This window comes from Rhinolophus sinicus, chromosome 18, assembly GCF_057876585.1.
Source record: "Rhinolophus sinicus isolate RSI-liver-muscle chromosome 18, RSI-T2T, whole genome shotgun sequence".
Classification (NCBI taxonomy): Eukaryota; Metazoa; Chordata; class Mammalia; order Chiroptera; family Rhinolophidae; genus Rhinolophus; species Rhinolophus sinicus.
This window is the reverse complement of record NC_142518.1, coordinates 105,453,987-105,458,709: the sequence shown is the minus strand read 5'-3', so window position 1 is coordinate 105,458,709 and position 4,723 is coordinate 105,453,987. Positions and strand designations below refer to the sequence as shown.

The 4,723-nt window shown below is 44.6% G+C and overlaps 1 long non-coding RNA gene across 1 annotated transcript; it reads right to left on the bottom strand.

The window, feature by feature from the left end:
• Window positions 1–1,160: 1,160 nt before the first annotated feature.
• LOC141569550 (uncharacterized) lies at window positions 1,161–3,609 on the bottom strand. Its single transcript, XR_012493267.2, has 3 exons — window positions 3,481–3,609; window positions 3,170–3,190; window positions 1,161–1,763 (listed from the first exon to the last, which is right to left on the bottom strand). It is a non-coding gene; the product is annotated as an uncharacterized LOC141569550 (long non-coding RNA).
• Window positions 3,610–4,723: the final 1,114 nt, after the last annotated feature.

Here is a 4,723-nt window from a genome sequence, read left to right as displayed (position 1 = left end):
TGCCAGGGGTATCCATAGACTCACAGAATAACAATGTACGAGCTATAAAGGCCCTGAGGCATCATTTTGTCTATGCCTCTCATTTTACACACGGGGAAACTGAGGCTCAGAATGGCTAAGTGATTTAACATAAGCTTTTACATAAAAAAGCTTGTGACTGAATCATAATAAAAGCCCAGCTTCTCTGACTCCTAAATCAATGCTCTCTCTACTTTACCGTTCACTAACATCAGCAAGCAGTCTTGCAAGCAGATACCACTGGTCATTCATTTATTCATTTATTGACAAGATACTCATGGAGTACTTACCATGTGCCAGGCAATATGCAAAGTCCTGGATGTTATGCTTGCCTTTGGCAACCCATCATCGCTCTTCCTGGAACAGGTGGGAGGGTGGGGGAGAGCAAGGGGAACCCTGTAAATCCTGGACTTTGGCTACACACTAGAGTGACCTTGGAATCTCTTCAAAATGTTAATGCCCAAACTCTCTAGGGGTCCACCCTAGACAGGGTGAATAAGAAAGTCTGCAGTAGGGCCGGGGCATCTGTGGTGCCTTGGGTGATTGTAATGTGCCCCCCAAGTTGGTATGTTCTTGTAACAGTAGTCGCATAGGATAGCTCATGCAAAATGCTAAAGCCGAGCAGGAAATTGCTGCTCCAGGTTAAAGAAAGCCTGGCTGCAGAGGCAGTGGCTTCGGGAACAAGTGAACCATATTGAACTGGAGCTTATAGCTTAGCACACTCATGAGTGGATCAAATCACCCGGCATGATGTTGGGTACTTTCTCATTCCTTATACTGAGAGGTTTTTTAAAACTTCTGAATCACCTATGGAGTGCCAGCTACTGTACTAGGCACTTCCCCATGTATGAATGCATTTAACCCTTACATCGCTGTGAGGTAGGTGCTATTATCGTGCCCGTTTGCCAGTTGAGGAAACGGAGACTCAAGGAGGTGAACTTGCTCAAGATCACAGAGGAAGTGGCAGACCCAGGATTTAAACATATGCCTCTGACTCCAAAACCCTTTTCCACCATATCATGTTGCAAAGAAAAAAACCCTTTTCAATAATAAACAAGTGAGGCTATTAGGATGTATGTAATTTAAATTGTACAGTCAGGATATTGATCACTAATGTTACACTGGTCTCTTCCCACCCTGATTCTGTGGTCTCTCACCTTCCCTGCCAAAGGGGCTGTCATGAAAGCTGGGAAAAAAGAAGACCCTCGCCATTCCACCCTCTCTCTTCCAGGAGGCATGAACATGTCATCTCTTAGGACTTTGAAATCACTTCTTGTAATGAGTTTAGCCAGAGAACAGGCACAAAGAATTGCATCTTATTCTTAGCACATACTCTCAGCGTGCTTTTTAATGACTCCTGTGGAACCGTGCGTGCTGTGTTTCTGTCTGTACTGAACATTAGCAAGCACAAACAAACATTTCTTTACAATGGTTTGAAACTAGCAAGACAATATTGAACATATTTCTGCTCTTCGGTTGTTGAAAACCAAAATATGTATTTCCTGTCTTCTGAAGTAACCCCAAATTTCAGACTATACTCTGCCTATCTGTTTCAGCTGCACTGAAGAATGGAAGAAGAGCACAGCCCTTGACAGACTATGTCCTACGTACATTCTATGTAGATGTGGCCCTGGCCTGCAAGCATTTTCATCTACTTCTTGGTGGTGGTAGGAAGAATGATGGAAGCATTTTCATTTCATCTGTTGGCAGCCCATTCCCACGTGCAATGTGCTCATGAAAAGTTTCTGCAATGAAAAAGCAGCATAGTGTGTCAGAAGACATAAAAGGCAAACCGAATTTAGTCCTGGGATTTTTATGGGTTCTGGGAGGAAAACGTAAATGTCACAAGATGCTACCACTTGCATGCCGGCTTCCCTTTCCCGTGCAACTTATCAACAGTTTAGTGGCCACTGAGTGAGGAGCTTTTTAGAATAAAAACATGCTCACACACACAGTGGCTCCAAGACAGTCGCACCCAAATGAACACACAGACCCAATCTTGCAACATCCGTCATTTATACCGCACAGTTGACTTTGGGGAGCGGTGGCATATGTGAAGTCTGCCATATCCCCCAAAGCCATTCATGTGTAGGCAGGGGGTAGGGTGGGTGGGATGGAATTGTAAGCATTAAAAAAAACTCATTAGAACGAACAACCACTATCGTTTCACGCTCCACCCTGGCAGAAGGGAGGCCTCCGAGCGCTGGCTGCCAGGGTAAATTAGATAGTCAAATCGATCTTCCAAAGCCTGAGCAGATAAGAGATCATTAGTGTCTCACAAAATGATCTGGAGTTTCCTCTCACTTTCCTAGTGACTGTTCAGGCTTGGCTTTAGTCGTCTGTTGACGGATCTCAAACATCGAGCCTGTGCGCTTTTTTCCCCCCCTGTGCACTTTTATAAGCCTTGCGTTGATACAAGCGCTTTTCGAAAGTGTTCGTTCGGTTAAGACCCTAACAAGGGCGCTAGGTTGGTTGCCAAAAGCCCTTCCCACGGAAGTAACAAATGGGCTGCATTCTTCCAGAACGTACAGTAGCTGTGTTCTGTAACTGGCCTGGAGTACTGCTCACGATGGTCCTGAGTAAATACCTGGACCGTGGCGACGCTTTCCCGGGGAACGCACTCTCAGCCCTGGGGGAGAACAACCCTTTGTGTCTCTGCTGGAATGAGTGTCTCCCTGGGTCAAACACCTCCCTAAGCAAGATGAAAAGAGGAAAAACGCTGTGTGCCGGTTGCAGCCCGCTGAATCTCGCACATCCGGCAAACTGGCGCTCTGAGCGACACGTGGTGCTTGCAGCCGCTTGGGCTCTGGGCGCTGCCGAAATATTTCTTGGGCATAAAAGGCTGCCAGGCCGGGGCTGAGTGGCATGGTAAGAGAGGAGAGAAATGAACTAATGAAGGGGATTTCTTTGCTTTTCTCAGAACCCCAAACTCAAACTAAAACACAGGACACTATGAACCACTATAAATGCAAAGCAGCACGTGGGAAAGCACCATAAATTAGGTGCCATATATTGCTATTATTACTTGTATGAAGATGGGTCTGCATCCATATTAGAGCAATCAAAGGAAGAAAACACATCGAGTTGCTCAAGATATTTGCTTCACAGTCAAGTCTCCACAGAATGGCTCAGTTGTTGTAAGTGGACTCACCTTTGCACATTCAAATCAATACTGAAAGAAAAGCAAAAAAAAAAAAAATAATAATGGCAGCAGTTAGCATCAGGCTAACTAAGCGTAAAAAAAAAGAATTCTAACACTATCCTAAGCAGAAGCCCAGAGAAAAGCAGATATCAGTTGATTCAATAAGATTACCAGACTTCAGAAAACCTTTTCACAACCCCCCTCCCCCAAACTGGCTACCTTGAATATTAGGAGTTTTGTGAGCAGCCATGTAACTATAGAGGTGAAAATTCCCAGGTTTATACAACCCAAAAGCTGAAATTATTTTCCTATCTGCTTACCTTCTCCTAGAGGTCAGAACTCCCCTGCTTTAGTCAGTCCGATAGGCTGTCTGTAGCTGTGAGCTGTGAATGGCCGTATCCACCAGGGTGCTTCTCACACATAAGCCTAATTCATCACCCTATTCAATTTTCTCTCCAAGTTATCATGCTTGAGACATATTTCGAATCCTGAAATGACAGAGCCGGATGGGGCCTTGGAGATCTACTGGTCCAACCTCCTCATTTGACATTCACAACTGATAACTGCATTCCAATTTGTCAGCAGTGTTGCTTCTGGCATGATGAGGGCTGCTAACACTGGGAAAAATGGGAAGTGTTCCTTTTCTCCAGATTCTCAGAAAGGCCAAGGTCAGGGCTACCCCTCCCCCAGCCAGCCTCACACACAGTTTTCAGTGTTTCCTTTCTGCTGCTGTGGGAGGCAGCTTATACAGCAACAGCCCTTTGTTGCTGAGGGAAGACAAAACCCCGGCCTCCCAGCAGTGGAGAGATTTATAAGAGCTCAAGGAAGGTCAAAAGGGTAAATTACCCTGTGACTTGTATATAATCAGCATCTTTCTAGCTTCTACAGGATGAGGCTGATTACAGGGAAGGCAAAGGTGAAGAATAAGGAGCATAAATAATCAAAGAAAGTGAAGCTTGAACAGGTTATGGTCCTCATCTTTTTCTTTTTTTTTCAGTCTTTACACAGCAGTCTGCTGAGTCTTTTCTGGAAGACCATTTAGGAAAAAATGCTTTTCTTTATTTCTAGCCAAGAAAGAATATGCCCATTAATTGGAACAAATGTTCCAGAATTGAGAACCTTAATTATTGAGGAGCCACTTCCATTTGGAGGAAGCAATGAAGACTTCATGGAGGAGGCACAGCTCTTCCGTATTGCTTTCCCCTCTTCCTGTTGAATTCTCTGTTGTTTCCTTTCACAGATGACTGAGAGAATGGGATTATATTTAGGTAAAATTAGGATAAGCACATCTTTTCCTCTCTCTCTCTCTCACTCTCTGTCTCATACATCCATGCATAGAAATTTCAAGTGCCCATTGCATCCTGGGAATTTTTGGTCTCTAGTTCACCCCACCTCAGCACTCAGTGCATTGCACTGCCAGTGCTGCCTAGGACCCAGTAAATTCCATGAAGGCAGAAACCTTGTCTGTGTTATTTACCACCTGTCAGAGTGCCCAGCACAGAGGAAGTGCCAAATCGCTTGAATGAATGAATGAATGAATGAATGAATGATTAAGGCACCAAT